The 19,557-nt window shown below is 38.1% G+C and overlaps 1 protein-coding gene across 7 annotated transcripts in view; it reads left to right on the top strand.

The window, feature by feature from the left end:
- The window catches only part of LOC114458124 (dystrobrevin beta-like), a 52,061-nt gene that overhangs the window by 3,926 nt on the left and 28,578 nt on the right, over positions 1–19,557 (top strand). For 3 of the 7 annotated variants that reach the window (XM_028440399.1, XM_028440397.1, XM_028440396.1), the window contains exons 1-2: positions 10,864–11,082; positions 15,372–15,423. The gene's annotated coding sequence lies outside the window, so the exon portion shown is untranslated. Of the gene's footprint in view, positions 1–10,863; positions 11,083–15,371; positions 15,424–19,557 lie in introns of those variants that run through there. The other 4 variants (XM_028440398.1, XM_028440392.1, XM_028440395.1 and 1 more) reach the window with 3 other exon arrangements.

The following is a 19,557-nucleotide window of genomic DNA, read 5'->3' as shown; positions in this document are numbered from 1 at the left end:
TGAAATCTCAATAAAAGCTTTTGAAAGCTGAAGAAATGAGATGATTGAGGAGCGTTAAACTGATTGATATATCCTCCTAGTATTTTAATGCAAGATTGCACAAACATGTTTTGTTTGAATTCATTACATTACAACACAACTCTCACTTCCTCTGTTTCTCGTGCGCTCACAATCTGTTGGTTTCTCATCTCAGTTTCAGACTTCGTGCTAACTTCCGGCCTCGGAACTTCTCTTATTTCTGCTCATCCTAAGCAGCAACTGAAAGATATGTTGAACAAAACAGCCATTGTTGTACACATGTGAAATGTTCACCTGCAGACAGAGTTCATATTTTAACCCTTTAAAACCCTAAGCAATTAAAAATCAAATAGAAAAAGTCAATTCATTTATTTGTTGCCATTGATGATGATTTAAAATATGTTGTGTCATAAATATTTAGTTATTTCTGAGAAATTTAAAACTGCTGGATATAATTTTCTTTTTCCTTCATCGGATAAAGACAGTGTTTGCTTCACAGATCAATAAAAAAATGATCCATAAAATTGAAATTACCGCTCAAAAGTTTTTTTTAATCTCCACTGTAAACACTCTTCTCTACATCTTCTGAAAAGTTTTGTTGCATTGCGTAGATGGTTGCATAGTGCTTTTACTTCATTCTTACTGTGATTTCTTTTGTTTCTTCACCAGACAAGGAACACACTGATTCACTCAACTCCATTTTTGTTCTAGTTTGTTCCCAGTATTCCCAAATCACCATTCAATTTTGGTCCGATTTGGATCTTTCTGCGTAAACCCCGAAATAAATTGTCTGTGAAAATACCAGAAATGTGTTGGGAAGTCACTTTGGCATAGTTTTTGGGAGCAAACACAAGAAATCATGGTAAGAATGAAGTAAAACACTTCTATGCACCTGTCTATGGGACTCCACATCCCACAATGCAATGCAAGAAACTTTTTCGACATTGGCCACAGTTACATGATGTTTTTTAATTCATAATTAGTTATTCCGAATTAAATCATTCGGAATTAAAGTATTCTGCTTTGTGTTTACATGGAAATAGTAATTGCCGTATTGAGGTTTGGAAAACCGGTTAATTCCGCTTTAGGTCTGGGGGTTGGGAAGGCTCTGATTGGACAGGGGGCGAACGAGACCTATCATGTCCATCGGGAGAAACAAACAACAAACCTTATATTGTTAGCTGTAACAGAGAACACCACACATGAGAACTCTTTTCACCTTTATTTTGATTGTAGTTTTGAAGCAGCAGCTGGACAACAACACACTTTGGTCCACTGAGCGGAAAGGAGATAGGAACTAATCACCAGTAAATAAAGCTCAGTAAAACTCCAAAAAACAATAACTAGGAATAAATAGTTGCTTCCTGGTAAAGATAGTAGCTCTAACAACCGTTTCAATGATAAACTTGGTGATATTACAGCCTGTGAATGTAGCATTTACTCATTCTCTGGGTATCACCCGTCCGGTGAAGCCAGCTCAGTTTGCTGATCTCCATGTGTGTGATAAGTCCATGTGTCCGTGTTAATGTCTGTACGTTTATGCCTCCGTCCACCCCCTTTTTTCATTATATTCATGTCTTTTAAGGCTCTTATTAAATAGTGTCGGCTTTATTTTGGGCCGCCATGTGTCGTCACCCAGCATGTCATTTCAGCAAATCACACATGCACCTAACGATTGGAATGAACTTAAAGCAAAATTAAGTGTACTTAACTGTTTACAAGAAAGAGGAATGATTTCATTCGGAATTAAAAATGGAATAAGCCAGCCACCTAATTCGGAATGAAGTTTAATTCAGAATTAAATTAGCATTAGGAATTAAGTGTTTACAAGTCCATGTTAAAGAGGAATTAACTTTTATTTTAAGCTCCCATGTAAACGTGGACAATGTCAATAAGAGAGTGTTTACAATAAAGATCAAAAGAAACTTTCAAGGGGCATTTCAAGCTTTTACATCTGTTTTTTCCCCAAGCAAATAATCTTTGATTTATTGATTTATGACACCTACACTGTTAATATCTGATAAATAGATTTTGACTGCAGCAGCTTTGAAATTGGAACCCAAATGCTAACTATTTTTACATTTAGTAGAGTGTTTGTTCCCTTTCTCCTTGGCTTGTTAGATTTTTGTCCTTCTGTTGATATTTGTTTTCTTTGAATTGGCTGAGCCACCTAAAAGTCAAATATATCATTTCTCTGCATTTGAAGAAATTATTACCATACTAAAAGATTCAGCCTGTGCCTGTGTAAACTGTTCTCAAAGGTTTTGGATAACAGGTCACGTTTGTTTTGGACTGGCAGCAGTTTTATAATCTCCTGTAATGTGAAGGACTGGGCACCAGTGTGGGAGTGTGGCTTCAGGATTGTGTGGGACCATGATACATGATCCTAAAAAGACCAGTTTAGGTAATGGATCCTCTTTAGCTACCACCGCAGTTCCACATGGTCCTTAGTGACAAAATGACAAAATGTACTGTTTAGACTGTCGACCATGGAGGTGTTCCTGGAAGCCTGCTGCTCTGCTTGTCTTTCTGCTTTAACTCATCCTTATCAGGCTTTGTGTAAAAGTTGATGACACAGGAGAGTTGAATTAAGGAAATATGTCAGCATCTTGGGAAAGGAATTTAATTAGTGATGCAGCGTTTATACAGAGTTTTTGTCCAACAGATCTTTGAGCTCATCATTTCACCACAAATTTTGACCTTTAAATCATGTGAATAGAGTGACCCCCAAATGAGAAAGTGAATCTATTTTATAATCTATAAACAAACTAAATGACGTTTAGTCATTTTTCATTACTACCACTCCTTTTTCTACATTTCCAAATATGATATATAACAAATGTTGCATTTCCTGAAGAGAACGCTACTTTTGGCCATACCAGCCTGGCATTGCCCGATCTCATTAGGTCTTGGAAGCTAAACAGGCTGGTCCTGGTTAGTAGTTGGATGGGAGACCACTGAGAACTAAAGACTTAAGTCATCCAGCTTTTGACAAACAATTTAAACAGCTGTTCGACCTGCGAGGAAGAAACTACCTTGTACATCCTCATCTTCTTCTGTGAAATACAGGAAGACTTCTATAAAATAGTAATTGTTGTTAGTGCCTAAAAAGCAGTCTTTTTATTTAATTTTCAGATATTTGTACTTTGAATTTTCAGTCATATGTTTAAAAAGTTTCATGTTCAATGAGGCTTTAAAGCACAGGCGTGTTGTTACTCTGATTTCTATTTATTTTAGGTATAAATTAAAGTAAGATAGTTACCAAAAATATAAGCTTTGATTTAAGCAGGATCGATAGAATATATAAGTTTCTGTACCGGGTATAAAATGTTCATAAATCAACTGTAGTTATCTTTACATTGCTCTGCATTGTTTAGTACAGCGATTCTCAACTGGTGGGTCGGGACCCAAAAGTGGGTCGCGGACCTGTACTGGGTGGGTCGCGGACAGCTGGCCAAAAATAAATAAATACTTGATCTTTCATATTGGACTTGTCTTTTATTTTGAAAGAAACTTTTCTATTGACAGGCATGCTGTGAAATGCATGTTGCACAGGGAAATATATAGATTTATTTTTGGGTTCCTACAGCTTCAGTCAAACTAAATTCAACACTAATAAGACTTTTTGACGCCATTTGAATTTAAATTTAAGGCCAACTTCACAGTAAACACAATTAGGGGTAAAAAAAAAAAGCCACATCACTTCCATAAGGTTAGAGTAACTTTTTTCCAGTGTCTAGTGTAGACGTGCAACTGCCCCCCCACCCCCCCCCCCAAAGTAAACAAAAATGCACAAAATGACAGTAAAACACACAAAAAAACACACTAAAATAATCAAAATCGCTCCAAAAACACATTAGATGACAACAAAAATAGCCAGAAAACTATAAAACAACAAAAATAAAAACCATCAAGAAAAGCCATTAAGAAAAATCTTAAATTAAAAAAATAACAAATGTTACAATAGAATTTATTTGAAATGAGAGCCTAATTACAATCATAAATTCATTCTTATGTGTTAAAATTTAAGACTTTTGAAACATTGATTTAAGAAATGTTAATGACAATTAAGGCCTTATTTGTAGATTCATTAATTTAATACATTTTAAGACTTTTTAAGGATCCACAGTTATTTAAAAAACTAAATTAGGTTGGTGGATTTCTAAAAAAAAAAGTGGGTCGTGATTTAATGACCACGGCAAAATGTGGGTCCCAGGGTGAGACCAGTTGAGAACCCCTGGTTTAGTATAACTTGGAGGCAGTGGATGTGCTTTAAACAGGATTTTATAGTCAAAGTCAAAAGTGAAAGTCAGCTTTGTTGTCAAATTCACTACATAGTAGTAGATATTTGAAATGACTATTCCTTCTCTCCGCCCCACACATTGACAAACACAACAGTGTAGAATATATAAATTACAAAGACAGGGAACAACAACAGCACAAGTATTTACAATATTTACAGTGAGAGTGCAGATATGAAAATAAATGTAACTATGAAATATTACAGTAGTGCAGAGCAGTCTGATGCTGCATAAAGTGGCTGGTGTAAACGTGAGTTCAGTTGGAGAGGGTTATTCCAGAGTTAATGTGTACGGGGGGGGGGGCTCCTCCCAGATGGCAGCAGACTGAAAAGGTTGTGTAGTGGGTGGGTGGGGTCACCCACAATACAGAGGGCTTTGCGGGTGAGACGGGTGCTGTAAATGTCCTGGAGGGAAGGGAGAGAGGAACCAACTACCTTCCTTCTTTACTTCCTTCTGAGTTTGCGAAGGAAGTGAAGGTGCTGTTGAGCCTTCTTGGCTTGGATGAGGTGGTGTTGGTTGTCCAGGAGAGGTCCTCCGTGATTATGTAAATAAAATATCAATTATTTAATGATTGCTATTCATATTGATTTTCTTATGATTATTGTGATTCATTTTGTATGACACAATAAATGTTGATGTCAGAGATAATATACCAGAGAAGAAGAGCAGTTACATCAATAGCAAACACAGTGATGTAGGTTCAAGATTTACAATTGCCATGTGTAGCTTAGAAAGACAAGGCTAGTGATCAGGCTTTTTAAAAATGTAACCAGAGATGATTTGCTTCTGTTTTTATCTGCTTGGTGAGCACATCAAGGTCACATGGTGTCAATTGTCTCTTTTGACAGCTGGAGGACTGAAGGTCAAATGTCAAAGAGGTCAGAGAGGCAGAGGAAGTTTCAGTTTGTGCGGCTGGATAAGCTTTCAAGTTAAAAGTCGAATCAGTTACTGGTTATTTATCTACCTACCGATTAAAGACATTAAGGTACCAAAACTATTTATTAAAGTTATTAAAAATATTTAATGGTTTGTCTAGTAAAAAAACACCATTGAAGTTGTTTTTGAGGGAATTTTTTTTCACTTTGCTTTTCTCTAATTTTGATATTCCTTTTATAATGAGTGGAATTATAGTGCAAGTAAAGATTCACTTTGTATTCTTCCAAAAATAATTAGTTTTTGCTAAAATTTTTAGTATCTAATCTGACCTTCATGTTATAAAATTCCCAGCGAAGAGATTTGACCCTATTCTCAAATACTTAATCATATAATGTAGAGAAATGGTTTCTCTGACAATTTGATTCCATAAACATTTAATTTCAATACTATAGCACCACTAAATCTTCTCATTGTTTGCAAGACAGTAGTGCCAGAGTTTAATCTTTTCTTACACAGTACCATTAAAATGCCACAGTTTCTCCAAATTAAATGAGGAAGCCTACCTTTATCTTTTCAAACGTCTAAGTTTTTTTTATTTACCAGACATAACGCTGGTAACAGTCCGTGACGTAGTAATGCTCCTCCTCCTGTGGTGCAGCGCCGATGTCGGCCTGGCCTTCAATGCCTCACCCTCAGCTTATTTTCACAGGTTCACATCGCAGACGAGACCTTTTAGATTAGTTGATGAAGCACCAAATGTCCCTTTGCCCTAATTTGAACTAACACTGGTAGTAGGGCCTCCAAATGTCCTTGATTTGCGAAAAACGTATGGCAGGGTTCTCGCCAGCGCTGTTGAGCGTAGGGCCCCGCGACATTGAAATTTTGCTCCCTGATGGAGCAATGATCCCTTTACGTTCAGTTTTCAGGCTGATTTTCGGTTGTTTTTTTCCTTTTTTAATCGTTATCGTTGTAATAATTGTTGCACACATAAGGGACTTCCAGGCGTGCACAGGTTGTTTAACTCTTTAATCTGATTAATCAAGTAACGCATGCGTCAGCCGCACCGTCTATTTAATACAGACGACCTGCTTGGATGCTCCCGTCTTTACCTGAGGACCCCTGCAGCCCTTTAGCTGACCCCGATGCTGCCTGTGTGCATCATCCAATATAATCAGACATAGCGCACATAAAGCTCATCATGTTTCTAAAACTTGCAACGGATCATTCAACATGCATGCGCACGGATGTGAACCTTGCATGTACCGTCGAATTGAAAAGTTTTCGGGCTTAAAGAGACATCGGCTTCATTCTTGTCAGACACAGGTCCCACATAATACTTAATTTAAATTTGAAAAGCACATTTTGGAATCAGTCTGTTGAATATATATATATATATATATACACCAAGCATGAGTAACTGTCATCACCTTTACCAATTCAACGAATAACTTTTAGCTTGAAAGTAAGGCTGGAACAAAGATTAAAAAAAAAATCAAAAAAACAAACTTTAGCTCTTTTTCACTAAAACTCGCCCTCAAAATTTTCCACGCAATGTTGTTCGCTTGCGCACCATGCGATCCCCCTATGCTGTGAAAAATTCCTGGTGACAACCCTGTACAGAACAAACCAAAATCATGTTCTGAAACGAAAAAACAATCTAACCTGTTTTTTCTCTCTGTCTTTCTCCCCAACATGAAACAGAAATGCCTTACATGCATGTTTAGGGTCAATGTCACTCATTTGCACATTATTTTTCACCAGAAAACAGGTGATTTAATCTCTCGGAAGTCTGGAAAATGGACAAATATGTTGAATTCCACCAATAATCCAGTTCATAATCTTTCACAACAAATAACATAGAGAGTAGTGATCATGTTATCCTCTTACTGAAAATGAATGCAGAGCTTCCTCTGAAGTGTTTTTAATGCTGAGATGTCCAGAAAAAAAGTAGTAGGCTAAAAAAAAAAAGTAGAAGGCTGAAACTCACGGCGAGTTGCTGCCGCTGCGCACCAATGACCGCGCAACACCTAGTGGGGTTGGGGGCATGCCCCCCTACCTGGGAAAATGTAGCCAAAATTCTGCTATATTGTGGCTTTTAGTGCATTATATTATATTAGTGTAATTATGACTTTTCTTCTGCCTATTTTGTAGCACTTTTCTTAGTATGATGTACAGTATTTTCTCACTTAGTTTTTGTTTGCATGATGCATTTACAAGTTGAAATCTGGTATTAATGATAATGATGACAAAGAATTGAGCGTCATTATCAGTTTTTCTCTTTCCAGTTGAAAATGTACCAACTTATAGTATAGCAGTAGTATGGGTGCTTGGTCTCTTAGTAGTCCTCTGTAGAATGCTGTCTGGCACTGGAACATATCTGCATGATTAACATCGTTTTTGTGTGGTTTGCTTGTAGTTGGTTTTGGTAATATGTTTAGTTGTATCAATGCACATTGATATTCATAATATATCTAACACAAGCACACTTATATGCATAATATATCTTACATATATAATTTGTGATTGTCGTAACGCAGTACCTTGGACGCAGGACTTTCAATTCATGACGATATTGATCATGAATGTTTAAAATGAATACATATTCAATTCCATATAAAATAATTTAAAAAGAAAAACCCCTTCAAAATCTACTTTTTTCAAATTTGGTCTGTGAATTATTCTTACCAGTGACTCTTTTCTTTGTTGAATCTTTCTTAAAGATAATGTTTGTATAATTTAGTTGAATTCAGTAATGTTGTGAATGTTAATGGTCCCATATTATGCTATTTTTCACTGATCACCATTTGTTCAAAGAACCCAAACAACAATAATAATAATAATAATAATACATTTTATTTGTCTAGCACTTTACATTAAACAAATCTCAAAGTGCTACAAAAAAAAGCCTAAGACCTATAATGAACATAACTAGTAAAACAGTTTAAAACCAATAACAACGAGGCATAAAAAAGGCTACGGAAAGGCCTTCGTAAAAAGGTGTGTCTTTAGGCTGCGTTTAAAAGAATCCACAGTCTGCGGAGCTCTCAGATGGTCTGGGAGAGCATTCCACAGTCTGGGAGCAGTCGAGCAGAAGGCTTGGTCACCCATGCTGTGCAGCTTGGTTCTGGGGATCTTAAGGAGGAGAGCTTTGCCGGAACGGAGGGTGCGCGAGGAGGTCTGGGGGATAAGAAGTTCATCGTATTTGAGGTTTATTTTCTCAAACTGAGGGGCCTGATTCGAGGCCTACTTATTCATATTCATGAGTAGGTGTGTCTGTATATGCTATCCAGGGCCGGTTCTACGGGGGTTGCAACAGGAGCAATTGCACCAGGCCCAGGCCCGTGGGGGGCCCTCCTCCCCAATCCTCCCAAAAAATAAAATTCTGATTATTATTTATTTATTTATTTATTTATTTTGGTCATTAAGTACAAGAGTTGGGTTGGCCATGGTTTGGATTTTACCGATTCTGATTCCGATTCTCAATTTTGATTCCTGTTCTAAACGATTCTCGATTCCGATTCTTTGAGTTGTGCAGGTCAACAGATTTCACAGGCTAATTTTTTAAGCCCAGGTAGATGTGAAACTAAATAAAACAAACTCAAATCCTTGGAACACTAGTCATGTGACAAATCAACCAATAGTTCTTGTTGAGAAAGATTTTTATTATTCTGGATACAGTGGAAACAGAAACAATAAAAATAGCTATATTGTGAACCTATTTATATTGTAGGGAATATATTATATACATAAATGTAATTGGAGTCTAAAGCCACAAAAAAACACCACTTTAAAAGAAAATAAACTAAAATAAGACCTCTTTACTGTTATTTGGGTCATTCTGTGCTTTCGCGACTTGCGGCGATGACGCATTGGTGACGACATAATCCAAGATGGCGGCGGCCCGGACTACAGCTGACACTATTTAATAAGAGCCTTAAAAGACATGGATATAATGAAAAGAGTGGATGGACAGAGGCATAAACATGCAGACTTTCACATGGACACACACAGATTTATTAAACACACACGGACCTCGGTAAACTGAACAGGTTTCACCGGTCGACTGGCACTAGGACCCGGTGGCGGAGTCAATGCATCCCTGTACTACATTCACAGGCTGTAATATCACCAGTTTATCATTTTACCTGTTGATAGAGCTACTGTCTTTACCAGGGAGATAATATTTATTCCTGGTGGTTGTTTTACAGAGTTTTACTGGGATTTTTACTGGTGATTAGTTCATATCTCTCTTCTGCTCCACGGTCTAAACTGACACCGTGTGTTATTGTTGAGCTGCTGATTCAAAACTACAATCAAAATAAAGGTGAAAACAGTTCTCATGTGTGGTGTTCTGTGTTATAGTCATAAACATGCAGACTTTCACACGGACACACACGGATTTATTAAACACACACGGACCTCGGTAAACGGAACAGGCTTCATCAACTGGCAGGCACTAGGACCCGGAGGCGCAGTAAATGTGTCCCTGTACTGCATTCACAGGCTGTAATGTCACCAAGTTCATCATTTTACCTGTTGTTAAAGCTGTTATCTTTACCAGAGTTTTACTGGGCTTTTTACCGGTGGCTTGCTCCTATCTCCCTTCCGCTCCAACGGACCAAACTGAAACCGTAACTAGATACACACACGCACACTCGCACACATCAGAGACACACACACACGCCAGAGACACACACACACACACACACACACACACACACACACACACACACACACACACACACACACACAAGTCGCGTTCTGAACGCATCTTATACAAACCCCACGTAAACAAACAGAGCAAGTCGCAGAAACAAACTAGTGCGGGCATTTAGGAAGCGAAAAAAGAATCAAAATGCAAACATCTTCGTAACGGTTCTGGAACCGGACGTTAGGAACCGGTTCCTATTTGGAATAAGGATAAAGGTGCGTTCACACCGAACACGACTGAAGTGACTAGATTATAACTCCCCCCGTCCATCACTGTTTGTAGAGCCGAGGCAGCAGCCCCTCCCTCCCGCTAGAGTGAAATGACCGCAACGGAGGGCTGTACTACACTTCCTAAATTACGGGGGCAAAATAAAGCAGTTAACTTCTTGAATAAGTCTATATTCTGAATGAGCTCATCCTTTAGGTGTGAACGCACCTTAGAGTAGAAGGCGGCCAGAAAGAGAGTAGTAGGCGATTCCGCCCGCCAACTGCGCTTCTGGAAATCCCTGTTAATGTGTTTTGATGGACAAGAGGTTTAGATGATTATGACTGCATTAAAATCTGTAAAGGCTCTGGTACAAACGTTTAGCTTGTAGGCCATATTAAATTAAATGGGAAACTACTCATACTAAGTTTGACATCAAAATTAATATGTAGTGCACTTACATTGGATATTATGAAAAGATTGATTGATTTTAGTTCCTTCTGTTTTGTTGTGGTGTTGAAAGTTTAGTCAAGAAAGCAGCTTTTTGTTTGTTTGTGTGGAGTGACAGTTGAAGGATAAAAGAAGCGCAAAAAGTTTTTATGTCGTTGTTGTTGTGGCAACACAAATACTGTAAAATTTATCACTACACACACACACACTTTTGGTTCGCTCCTGTCAGGGAGTCAGTGAGAATAGCGAGCAGCTGCAACTGTGGTCATGTGGCTTGCATAGTGTGTGTGTGTGTGTGTGTGTGCGTGTGTGCGCGCGTGCGCGTGTGTGTGTGTGTTAGTGTTTTTGTGTGATCAGAGGGTGGTAAACATCTTGTCACCCCTCTTCAGACCCCCTTGGTCTGCGCGGCGCCCATTTCTGTACATCAGCGTCATCGTGTTGTTTCTTGCGACTCACGCACTTTGTGGATTCACCTGACGAGTTCAGCGGTGAGTGCAGACAAAGACTGAGCTTCATTCTCAGGTTTGTAAAGTGTGTTTAAGGACAGGTGTGTGTGCGTGTACGTGCATGCGTGTGTGTTATCAGCAGGTTTGGCTTCTGTGAATATGTTGGTGATATTTACCAGCTGCACTGCCTGGGAGGTCTTCAGCAATGTGACATCAACTCACACTTCAGATTCTACTACTTTTTTTATTATAATTTATTTAAGGATTTTCAAACCTCATTATCTTCACATTGCTCAAGCTTTTTTTTTTTTACATTAGTGTTCGACACAGATTTCTGTTGAGAGTTTAATAACTCTTAGTGGTGAGAGTTTTTAAGTTGTATTCAGAAATAGTTTTACCAGCTGGTAGGAGCTATACTGGGAGCAAGTGCCACTGGAAAAGGACTCCCGCTATTTTCTACTTTTGACTGTGTTGCATGACTCACTGGCAAGCAGCTCCTGAAGTCAACATCTTGAAAATGTACTGATTTAATCATCTAATTAATATTTGTATGATTGATGAATTATGATAACCTAATAGTGGATTGGCTACTTCAGATTATCCATTCAAAGTGCTGTTTTGCAGTGATATCCAGAGAATTTGGAGACAAAGGTAACCCCTCAAACTGATTGTTGGGTTTCTTGTACATTTCCTGGCTTTGTAGATGTATCATCATATCTAGGGCCTCAAATTATTCACACTCTCTAGCATGTTTGATCCAATAATGGGAATTTTATTACCCAGTTATGTCATCTAAACGTTGAAAGATAAAACGAAAACAATAAGTGTAAAGTTCCCTGAAAGGGAAATTGGGAAATTTTGAAATGGAAAATTGGAGGCCCTACATACAGTCAAGTCCGAAATAATTCATGCCATTTTAAGTTCAAATGTAAATAAAAGCTAGGAATTTTGTTTTTCCACAACGATGTCTCTTGTACGTTGTCTTATTATCTTCTGGGAGACATCTGTGTCATTTTCAATCAAGAAAAAATTTACTGGTTGAATAAAAGTAACTTTAAGTCAAAATATGCCAGTATGAATCATTTCAGGCTTGACTGTAGGTATCTATTAGGGGTGTGTATTGCCTGGCATCTGGCGATACGATTCATATCCCGATACATATGTCACAATACGATACGATATATTCCGATATTAGAGTATAAGGCGATTATTGTAATTATATATAAAATATATATATATATGACTTAAGAAACAACTTATCCGTACATTTGTACACCTTCATGAGAACATTATGTATGAAATATATTTTATGAGCATATTTTACACTCAAAACATTGGCTTCAGCATGCCATGTGCCAACACCTTAAAATAAAAAGGTAACATGTGGCTTTTAAACTAACTTTGGCTTTAGTGCAACATGACTTTAGTGTAACTTAACTGAGGTATATGCCTAGAACAAAAAATAAATGCAGAAAGTTAGTAACTTTCTTTTCAGATTTTATTGTTGTTGAAAAACACAAGCTGGTCAACATGCCCAGCATGCCCAGCATGTTGACCAGCTAGGCAAAAAAATAAATAAATAAATAAATAATATATATATATATATATATTTTTTTTTTTTTAAATAATGAGTAAGATACAATTAAAAGGTAGATATAAGCTGTACTGACATGGATTATTATTTTTTTAATTATTTATATGTCGTATAAAGCTGTATGAGAGCAGCATTAATGTCACCCACTTTCCCCTCAAGGATCAATGGTTTACTGAATCTGAGCAGGTTTATTGTTTATTATTATTTACATGATCCTGATAACATCATTGCAGACCGTAATGATTACACAAAAATAAATGGACGCAAGGCTGCATCAGTTATTTCACCACTTGGGGCCAGAATATTTGACACTATCAGAAGCCGACGATGTTTAAGACTCTACAAACCCTGGCATCGGTGATCTCGTCCACAACAACAGAACAACTTTATCCACAGATCTTCTGTAGCACTGATGAGATGTGTTGTTAACACACTGAGCAGGTGAAGATGTTTCACAAACTCATTAAAGCTAAGCTGGAATTGGTGGCTCTGTATTTTGGAGTGAGTGATAAGTTATGTAGGTTTTTGGCAGTTTAGATGGTGTTTCGGGTGGTTTAGACGGTGTTTGAAGCTGGCAGGACGAGAGGAGGGCGGGTTTTATAGGGCCCTACTGATAGTCCTGTTTTTGTGTTCATTTTAATGTAGATTTAGTGTTTTTGTACTGGGTGCGAAGGCCCTTGTATGAGGTTGGTGGCCTCCTACTTTTGTTCAGTATGACCAGGGTTTCCAGTCCCTTTTTGTTTCTTTGAGTTAATTTTGTTTTAAATAAACATTTTAAAATCTTTCTTTCCTGTGTGGCATTCTAACAAGTCCTGGTCTTAGGTCCTGGCTCTCTTCTCTGCTTCCCTTCATATCAGCCACCATGCATTCCTCCCTCTCTACTGGAATCGTTCCTACTTTCTTTAAATCTGCAGCCATCACCCCCATTTTGAAAAACCTGGTTCAGACCCTAATAATTTCAATAACTTCTGCCCCATTTATCACCTTCCCTTCATTTCAAAACCTTTAGAAAAAATTGCCGCCTCTCAACTCCACTCCCACCTCACCCAAAATTCCAATCCGGTTTCCGTCCCCTCTACAGCCCTGAAACTGCACTCATGGCAGCAGACTTTGGTTTAATCTCCGTCCTCATCCTCCTTGATCTGAGTTCGGCCTTCAACACCATTTCTCACCCCATCTCTCCTCTATTGGCGTCACTCGCACCCTCTCCACTGGTTCCACTCCTACCTCTCAGGCTGCACTTAATTTATCCAACTCAAAACCTTCACTTCTCAGCCCTCCCCCATCACTTCTGGTGTTCCCCAGGGCTCTGTCCTGGGCCCCCTTCTCTTTATCATCTAGCTCCTTCCAGCTCTATCTGTCCAGTAAACCCGACTCCACTCTCCCCCCTCCCCTATACCCACTGCCTTTCAGAAATTCAAGACTGGGTAACCCCAACTTAATTCCAGTAAGACCAAATCCATCCTCTCCAAAGCTAATTCTTTCTCCCTCACCATTGACAGCTCCATCGTGTCCCCCTCCCCTCAGGTCAAGAGTCTGGGTGTCATCCTCAACAGCTCCCTATCATTTCACTCCCACATAACATAATCCGGTCCGCATACTTTCATCTACGCAACATCAACCGTCTCCACCCCTCTCTCATTCCTCACTCCACTGCCATCCTGGTTCACAGCCTCGTCACTTCCCGGCTCGAGTTTTGCAACTCACTCCTTTTTGGTGTCCTTCACAAATCCCTCCATAAATTTCAATGGGTCCAGAACTCTGCAGCCCATATCATCACTGGAACTCCCTCCTCTGACCACATCTCCCCTCTCCTCCAGCAGCTCCACTGGCTCCCCATCAAGTTCAGAATCAACTTCAAAATCCTCCTTACACTTTTAAGGCGATCATAAACCTTGCACCACCGTACCTGTCTGGCCTCCTTTATATCATCACTCCCTCTGGCTCCCTCAGGTCCTCATCCTCCATCCACCTCACTGTACCCATGTGCACTGCTCCGAAACTCTGAAACTCCCTCCCCGCGGACATCAGAAACATCAACACCTTACCCCTGTTCAAATCCAGACTCAAAACCCATCTCTTCAATTTGCCCATTCTCTGTAATTATCATTTCTAATTTCACCTTCATTGCTTTTCTTTTCTTTGTATAATACTGTTTTTTGTTCTGTTTTTATTGTAAAAAGTAGAAAAACAGGTGGCCTGAAAGGCACTTTTTAAATAAAATGAATTATCATTACTATTATTATTATTATTATTATTATTATTATTATTATGAAGTCCAGAGAGGGCTGTAACATCCTTGTTTCTCATTAGGGACAGCACGTGTGAGTGAATTCTGTGTGGCTTGTTGCGGTTTAGGAGTTTATGGTTTACCTTACCTGCTGTTGGAGATTATTGTTGTTCCAAACTTTAGTGATAACTTGATTTCAACAATCTGTGTGAATTGCATTTTTCCGCTGCTCATTAGAGGGTTCAAATCCATCTGAAAAAAACTTGTACTTTTTCTTGCTCACCAATTCCTCCTGATGAAATTATTCTTATTGTTTCTGTCAACATGTAGTCTCTGCCTGTGTGTGAGACAGAACAAGGAGAAATTCTTCTTCCTGCTGTGGTGCAGATGTATTAACTACTGCATCACCATGTTGCACCTACATGTTAATTGGTAGTCCCACATTAAAGCACTACTAAAGACCCAGATACCACAGAACACTGGTTAGAGCTGTTTTTATACCAAATATATTAAGTATTTCACTTTGTGTTTTTTCTGCTAGGCATCCTTCATTGAACCTCCACCATCCAGTGTGACCCTCCTGAGATAGAAAGGTATGAACACACACGCATCGCATACATACTGTATATTAGACGTACACATGACCTGCATGGATGCAACAGACTATCACACTATATGAGGCCTTCACAGAGCTGAGTGTGTGTCTCAGGATGTGTATATTTAAAGCAGTCGTTGTTTGTTTCTATAAAGCTCGGCAAACATCAAGCTTAATAAAACTCTACAGTGCAAACACAAGTGTGCGTCGCCACCAACAAAAACACACATGTGGTTTGTCCTTTTTTCTCTTCCTGAACAGTTGAAGTAAAACATTTCTGTTGCTTCAGTTTCCGCTGAGCAGAGACAAACCCACTGCTTACACCTCAGCATCACGAGTATTTACTGTAATCAAAACCTCTTTGTTTTGAAGACAAACGCTTCAGTCTTATAATGATATTGCTTTGCGGTCTTTGAGTTCATGACGGCAGCTCGGTCTTTTTGATTTGTGCTTGATTTAACTGCAGGGAATTCAGACTCATTGTAGTTCAGCAGTCACATTCATCCAGGTTTAATTTGAAGAGGGCCAAACTTAAAAAATCCTTTCAGTGTGACTTTTAAACAAATTCCTAATCACCTCATATATATTGTTCCTATCAATCATTACTATTACTACATTTCATAATCTACTGAATTTAAATATGTGACAATTTTCAGGATATACGCATGCACAAAACTGTATGTTATTTTTAATAATTAAACAAAAAATATGAAAGTAATTATCTGTCTTTATTGTTAGTATCCAGTTTGAAACCGTAACACAGTACAGCATGCTGGAAAAGTGGCCTCGGAGCAGTTGCAAGTGAACGTGGTGCATTTCACACTTCTGACTGACGACACCACTGCACTGTCTTAAAAAGTCGATATCCAGTATATCGGTCATATATGAAATAATGATAGCGTTTGGTTTTTGATTGATCAGATTATCCTTACTAACTACTGTTTCTACGGACACAGGACAGAATCCAGTTTAACCTATTGTCGCATATTAGGGTCTCTGATTGTCTGGACAGAACTTACGGAAATCATGCCTTGTGATAGAAATGACCAATTTGGAGTTATTTCTTTCCTATTTTTAATTGTTTTATTTTATATTACGGTACAAAAACATGCGTGAACTGCACTATGACACATTATAGCCTCACATGCATGTTTTGGGACAATATCACGTGATTTACATGAAATTTTTACCTCTACGCAGATGGGCAAAGATACCCAAATATCAAATCTTGACACGGAATCTTTCACTATATCTGAGTTAATCGCCTAAAATGAAAATAGCTGTACAACATTAAAGTAAACCCTCACCTACATGTTTGGTAACAATATCACAAATTTCCACAATATTTTTTGCTGTGAGACGGATGTCTGAATATTTAGCAAGTGTAGCAAGCAAAGACAGACGGACATGTCAAATCTCATGCTTTGTAATCTTGTGTGCTTTTGATGCACTTCCTAAACTTAGAAATATTTAAATAGTAGGGTTGTGTATTGCGTTGTGATACGATTCATACCCAGATACATAGGTCACAATACAGTATGTCCCGATATTAAAGTATAAGGCGATTATTGCAATTTCTTTTTTATATATGACTTAAGAAACAACTAATCTGTAAATATATACACCATCATGATAACATTATGTATTAAATATAGTTTATTGGCATATTTTACACTTGAAACATTGGCTTTAACATGTCATGTGCCAACAACTTAAAATAAAAAAATAACATAATCTGCCTGTGGCTTTTAAACCAACTTTGACTTTAGTGTAACTTAACTGAGGTATATGTCTAGAACAACAAATAAATGCAGAAATTCTGTACTTTCTTTTTAGATTTTATTGAAAAAACATGCTGGTCAACATGCCCAGGTTTCAGTGCACTTCTTTGTGTAGTTACAATGTCTCCTGCTGTGAAAATACTTCTCTGGTTAAATATATATATACAGTATATAATATTATTTATTTTTTAATAAAAATAATCAATATGGATGCATTTAGAATCGATCCGAGAATCGTGCGACGTAATTTGGCGATATATCGCCGAATTGATTTTTTTCAACACCCCTATTAAATAGATACCAATAGTTCACTCACTTAACTCTATAAAGCATGTTTGGCATGATTTCAGGATGTTTATTGACCTGTAATATCATCTGATTAGAGAAAACGGATGAAACGTAATTAAAATGGGTGAAACTGAAACAGAATTGGAGAAATTTAGAAACAGAAAATCATAGGCTCTTCACATACAAACAACATATACTGGGTTCTTTGGATATATAGATGGGTTACGAGACAAAAGCTTAAGGAGGTTAGCATTACAAAAAGGTTTGGGAAGCATTTGGTAAATGAACATACTTTTCAGAAGCCTTAACATTCATGTTTAAAACATCCTGTTTTATTATTATTACTGAGTCAAATGTACCAATTTTTGCATTTTGAGAGCTTGAAATATTTCACTCTGCAATGAATCAAGTTTATATATAGGTTTCCATTTCTTAAATGTTTGATAAAAAAAAAATTGGCCTTTTTGATGCTATTGTAATTCTTTGAGATATACCTGTAGATCATTAGGCCTAATGACTACAGCTGAGCTGCTCCTGTCCCAGAGATGGTGTAGATGCTGCAATCATGATTATATTTAGGGGATTTAAAGCCTTAAATGAGAGTTAAAATGAGAGGCTTGTCTCAGCCACCAAACACGCGTTCATGTCTGTTTTACACTCTCAGACAGGGTGTAGTCATCCCCAAGGCCATGCTCTAAATAACTGCATACTCACTGCATTAGTCCAGTGTGGGAGCAGGTGAGTCTCACATATACTGTAGTCATCACTCCTTATCTGGGAATAGTTTCCACTTTGCTTATCAGTAAGTAAGGATACTTTTAAACACTGGTGTCACCCAAGAAACCTGCTGGTCTAAAACAGGCCTGCAGAGAACTTCACATTACATTAAGACTGCAGCTATCAAATATTTTGGTAATCACTCAAGTATTCTATCAATTATTCAAGGGATCAAATAAAATAGACTTTAGCTGAATGAAAACTCACGAACCAGCGACCCTCTGATTACAAGCCCTCTGTCATTAACCACTAGGCCACCAGGGACTTTGTCTAGGACTGCCAACTTTGGTTGTTTAGTCGATTAATTGGTCAATGTTGTCATGTGTTATGGTCAATTATTATATTCATCATCATATCGTCAAATGTATGTTCATGTGTACAATTTGTCATGTTTTAATACATGAAGACTCCATTACTCTTTACACTTTCGAACAGCTGAATCATGATTAAACAGTACAGATCGTATTATTCTCAGTGCAGCACAGTCTCTGCCAAGGCCAGAATCTCTGCTCGCATGCAGCACACACTATCATGGAGATAAGGGTGGCACCACATCTTCCTCATAACATACACATCTTCATCATCCTCAAATCTTTCCACTATTGGGCATCTGACTCCCTCCCTTTTGTCTCTCACTGTTGGGACCTTTTCTTATCTGTATAAAACCTTAAGCTGAAACTGTTGGGGAGGGCGCGGCACTTCCTTCGGACGTCCGCCTGGACGGACGCTAATTTTGTTCCATCTTGTACCTTTTTTCTTAGTTTAGAATAAACTATTTTTTATATAAAATCATCAGTGCTTCTCCTGGACTCCATCATTCAACCAGAGCAATGAATCATGTCTTCAAATGAGGTCAACCGTAAATTCAGCCGTAACACATGATCGACCAAGATTTTCATTGGTCGACGTGCAACAGTAAAGGTTTCAATACCGTAAAAAAAAAAATGCAATGCACTAATATAGGTGATAAATATTGAATAAAAAAAAAAATAATTTAATTAATGCCTAAACATGATTCTATGTCCAGTAACAGCTCTGTGTGAGTGCGTGAAAAGAAAAGTGTTGCGCTTCAGCTGTCACTGCGTAGTGCTCTGTCCTCATAGCAGATCAGAGCAGAGGGAACAAATTACAACAGTCAATCAATCCTTTTTCTGCACAAGAACATGGATTATCTTTATATTTGATACGTGCATTATGTAAATAGATCCACTGTTTCTGCATCCTGCGCACCTGTGTTCGACGTGCGCTTGTTTCCCCGTGCGCTGATCTGATGTTGACATTAACAG

Source organism: Gouania willdenowi, chromosome 24 (assembly GCF_900634775.1).
Source record: "Gouania willdenowi chromosome 24, fGouWil2.1, whole genome shotgun sequence".
In the NCBI taxonomy this organism is placed as follows: Eukaryota; Metazoa; Chordata; class Actinopteri; order Blenniiformes; family Gobiesocidae; genus Gouania; species Gouania willdenowi.
This window is presented reverse-complemented; position numbering and strand designations above follow the sequence as displayed.